This window comes from Tupaia chinensis, unplaced genomic scaffold (genome assembly GCF_000334495.1).
Source record: "Tupaia chinensis unplaced genomic scaffold, TupChi_1.0 Scaffold143706_1, whole genome shotgun sequence".
NCBI lineage: Eukaryota > Metazoa > Chordata > Mammalia > Scandentia > Tupaiidae > Tupaia > Tupaia belangeri.
Genome location: NW_006203554.1, coordinates 1603 through 6751, shown reverse-complemented (window position 1 = coordinate 6751; position 5149 = coordinate 1603). Strand labels below are relative to the sequence as shown.

Below are 5149 nucleotides of genomic sequence, written 5' to 3'. Positions count from 1 at the left end.
CAGTGACTGAGCCCTTGTTGCACATGATGATGAGGTTCCTGGGCTCAGAGTGTGAGTCTATGTCAATGAAAGGGGAAGAGGTTCCTAGCTAGATTCCACAGATAATCATTTGGAACACAGAGCAAATGGGAATGACAGAGTTGGAAGCCCTTGAGAGGAACAAGTACCTCACTGTTCTTCCAGGCTTCATGGCTTTGAATATCAGAATCACAGTAATGGTTTTGGCCAAAACAGTGGAAACAGCCACAGTGAACATAAGGCCAAACGCCACAAGGCCAAATGCAACTTGCTGAAGGACACAAGTGGCTGCATTAGGATAGCCAATGAAGAGCAAGGAGCACAGGAAGCACAGCAGGAGGGAGATGAGCAGAATAAAGCTGAGAGCCTGGTTTTTGGCCTTGATAATGGGAGTGTCTCTGTGCTTCACAAAAACTCCCAAAACTACAGCTGTGAGGACACAGAAGCACAGAGCCATGCAGGCCATGGCTGTCCCGAAAGCATCCTCAAAAGCCAGGAAGGTCACAGGCTTGGGGAGGCAGTGAGTTCTTTCACTGTTTGGATACTTTTGAGCTGGGCATTTGACACACTGGTGACAAAACAAAGATCCAGCAATTCAGTTTTACAAATTGATTGTCATGTTAAAGAAAATGGTGACTTTCGTGTAATTTTCCACAGATGAATCCCCAAGGTAATACCAAAATATACCAAATTAAGAGCCTATGTTGATAACACTGGGAAAATTCTTTCAGCTTCCGGTGGCACTGAAGTGATTTAAAACTGGATCTCAGTATCTAAAGATCTTGGTTGGCCCATCTTGTGGCTCTGAATGATACTATCAATGGTGAAAATTTATTCCAGATCTCTACACTCTCCTTTGTTTTTGTTTTGTTTTGTTTTTGTAATGAACTTTATATTTCTATGGCTTATCATAGCTGTTCATCGCAACAGAAATGAATAGTTTTGTTTGCAATATTCAGAAACCAAGAAATATCTTATTCTCCTCTAATATCATAACTTCTATCTCTATCCTAATTTCTATAGATTTTTCCTTGTATATTGCATGTCACTTTGTGTACCTACTTTTCTCATTGTACATTTTATTTTTTCTATCAATTTTTTTTTTTTTTTTTTAGAGGTTTTGCATTAGGGCATATGTGCTTGCCAGGGAGAGAGAAAGAAAGAGACAGACACAGTGAGAGGAAAAGTGAGAAATCAGCTTCAGAGAGATTTGTCATGCTGCAGTCTCTTTTTCTCCATTCTCTTCCTGATATCTTGGGCATGTACACACACACCTGTCTGACATGAGTTTCAAAGCACCATGTTTGGGACTCAAACTGCATTTGGCCATGTTGGAGTTCAACAATAAATGACTATGAGTTCTTGCTTCAGCAGCACATATACTAAAAATTGGAATGATACAGAGAAGATCAGCATGGCCCCTGCGTAAGGATGACACACAAACTCGTGAAGTTCCATATTTTTATATGTGGTTCAATGTAATATAAACAAGATTATGATGATAATTTAAAAAAAACAATAAATGACTATGACAACTGCAGGTCCCAGAAAACTGTTTTAAAACATTTAAATCGTGAATGGAATTTGATTGCTCCTATATAGCTGTTACTTGAGAAATTGGTATTATAATTACATGATAGAAAGATGGAATGTTATTTTTTGAGGTATCCATTTATATACATTTGAAAGCATAGTTTATAAATTATTTAAATCTTTTTTTTTTCTTTTTGAGAGGCTGGTAATAATTTTGCCTTTATACATTATGCGGTTTCTGTTGCACAGACTCACTTCTATTGTTATGTAGCAGGAAAGCACAGATAATGGAAATTAATAAGTATGTCTGCATTTCAATTACTTTGTTTTTTAGGTGGTGTGTCTTATATTTACTCAAGTATTTTTTATTTACTTTTGGTGATACTGAGGCAATACTATTGGGCTCTCAGAAAAGTCATGAGGCATTTTTCTAAAGAAAAGTTAAAAAAACTAAAAACATTGTGACTCTTACAGGCCAATATCTTCTCAAAGAGTTACAGTGGGGGTCAGCAGGAGTCATGTAGTTAAGATCCTAGGGTGGGAAGATGAAGGGAGAAGGAGAGTCTGAGGAAAGACATTAAGGAGAATAACAGAGAGGCAAGACATTTACAGGACATAGAAATGGATTATGACTTGTTAATGATAACATGTAGGGTACCCCTAACTAGACTGGTGAGAAATGTATTCATGTTGGAAATTCACTTTACAAGCAAAGTGATGTATAGTGATTGAATGTATAAAAGAAATTAAAATAATACAAAAAAGTCCTAGGCTCCCCAAAGACTTATTGAAGTTTGAGTCTCAGACATGGTAACTTGCTTTCTCACTTTCCCTTCCTAAATCTCTCTGGTGAGTACACAAGACTTATAGAAATTTTAATAATAATAATAATGATAGAATTAAATAAACAGTTCTCAGGAAAAAAGGATTAGAAAAATAAGTAATCACATTTTTTTTCTTGTATTATGTATTTCTATTTCAAGAGTCAGCAGATATTCCAGACTTTTGTCTCAGAAATAGGTTTGGCACCCATATAAGTGTGTTTTTTTTCTTCAGGGTCCCAAACCCTTTCTTTCTCTATTCATTTTTTTTTCTTTTTCTTTCTTTCTTTTTCTTTTTTTGTCCTTTTTTTTGGAGAGGTTTTTGCTATAGGGTGCATGTGCTTGCCAGAAAGACAGAGAGAGACAGAGAGATAGAAAGCGAGAAGTTACCCCCCAGGGGAGATTGCCATGTTGCAATCCCTTCTCCTCCATTCTCCTTTTGGAATTTTGGGCACTCATGCACACACACCCAGTGTGAGTTTTAAGCCACCGGGTCTGCGACGCAAACCACAGCCGACTATTTAGGAGTCCAGCAACATACCCATTACACTAACTGCTGGTCCCTTTCTTTTTCTTTTTTAATATAATTATTTATTTTATTCTATTTATTATTAATTTTAAAATTTTCTCTAGGGCTTATGTGTTCAGCACAGAGAGACAGAGACAGAAAGAGAGAGGGAAAGTGGAAAAGCTTGTGGCCAGGTCTGGGACTCAAATCATGGTAGATCATGTGGGATTTCAGTACCTTATGAATCATGCCACCTACTGGCCCCTAATATACTTTTTTGAAAATTACTTATTTAATTTAATTTATTATTATTATTAATTTTGTCTAGTATTATAATCTTGTTTATATTACTTTGAATCACATATAACTTTACAGTGCATTGTTGATGAGTGTGTTCATCAGAGAAACAGAAAGTGAGAAATCACCTCCCAGAGGAGATGGCCTTGCCATGGTTTCTTCTTTTTCTTTCTGCTCTGGAGATTTGAAGCACACATGCATATGCACCTGGAATGACTTTCAAGTCTCATGATTGGGAATTAAATCCCATTCAGTCACATGCAGTGCCTTCACCATCACACCACCTTCTTACCCCCATGTTTTATTTCTAATAGTAACAGTTTTATTTTTATTGAGCAAATGTAGAAACTAATAGTATAGTTATATATTTCATACTTGTTTGATTTGAAATTTCTGACTCTGGGCACAAGACACAAATAAAGCAGCAAACAGGTCTTCCTTCTCGGGGAAGTTTTTGAAATCCGGGAACACAGCTGTGACTACACACAGATTCAGGAGTCTGAGCAGAAAAGAGAATTATTAGTCATAATCATACATGTTATACACTGTTTTGATGGGATGTCCCTATTTTTTTCCACTTTGAAGAAAACTATTGCCTTTAATAATTTAATACTGTGTATCATTTAAACTCCCATCACATTGATATTAGTTAGGTTTTCTTTTCTTTTTTTTTTTTTAATAGAGAGATTTTTGCTATAGGGTACATGCACCTTCCAGAGAGACAGAGAAAGTGAGAAAACACTCCTGGGGTGATATCCACATTGCAATCCATTCTTTATTGTCTTCTCAGGGTTTGAGGCAACTAGGCACATATGCCAGACATGAGTTTTAAGTCTCTGGTTCTAGGACTCAAAACTGTAGTCAGCCATATGGGAGTCCAGAAATTAATCACTATGCTATCTGTTGGTCGCCCTTAGAAAGACTTCTAATGAAGAACTAGTATGCTTCTCTTTGTTCTTTACAGCCATGTGAGAGTCTAGGGCTTTAACCATCACGTCATCTGCCAGCCCTCTTTATGTATTATTTACCAAATATCTCCAATGTACCTAATTGCTATATCCCATACATAATTAAAATAATCCCTTGTGTCATTCTTTTTTCTTATGTAATAACTTTCTTCAAAACAATCTCAATGGAGGTTTTACAAGGTAAATAGTATGAAAAACTGTGTTCCCAAGAATATTTATACTAGGTCCTCAGATCTGGTTGGGTAGAAAATTTTTGGTTCTAGATTTTAAAATATCTAATGTGATATGTAGGTGCACAATAAAAAGCTAACTTAAATCTCATGTGCCAGCTGAATGATAAGAATATGTTTAATCCACTTCTGGACTCTGACGTTAGTACAACACTGATTTTCATATATTAACACAATACATAGGTGAAGCATGATTGCTATATAAATATTTTTTAAAGATTTTTCTTTAGGGTTTGTGCACTCAAGAGAGAGAGAGAGACAGAGAGACAGAGAGAGAGAGAGAGCAACAGAGACATTAAGAGAGAAAGTAAAAAATTAGCTCACAGGGGAAATGACCACATCACAATCCATTCTCCTCCATCTCCTCCCAGGATGTGGGACATGCATGCACATGCACTCAGCATGAGGTTTTAGACAATATGTCCAAGACTCAAACTGTTGTCAGTCATGTGAGAGTCCAGCATTTTAACTACTATGTGACCTGCTGGTCCCTGTTGTATAAATCTTCTACCTCATCTAATTGGCTGAGATTATAGTCAATGCTTTGAGATGTTTAGTACAACAAAGAATGATATACAAGAGGCTGACAGGTTGTGGGGTGGATAAGGCACTGGATTCTCGTATGACAAACTATGGTTTGACCCCTGGATGCACTGACTGGCTTTCACATTCTGCCCCGCCCCTCTCTCTCTCTTATCAAATTGGAGAAGGCTAATAATAAATAACAAATCAAATAAATAATTCTTAAAGAAATGGTATGCAACATGACAAGAG

General features: G+C 36.7%; 1 non-coding gene across 1 annotated transcript; it reads left to right on the top strand.

Annotated features, from left to right (window-relative positions):
- The first annotated feature begins 1380 nt into the window (after positions 1 to 1380).
- LOC114005377 (U6 spliceosomal RNA) lies at positions 1381 to 1484 on the top strand. Its single transcript, XR_003547241.1, has one exon. It is a non-coding gene; the product is annotated as a U6 spliceosomal RNA (small nuclear RNA).
- The last annotated feature ends 3665 nt before the right edge of the window (positions 1485 to 5149 follow it).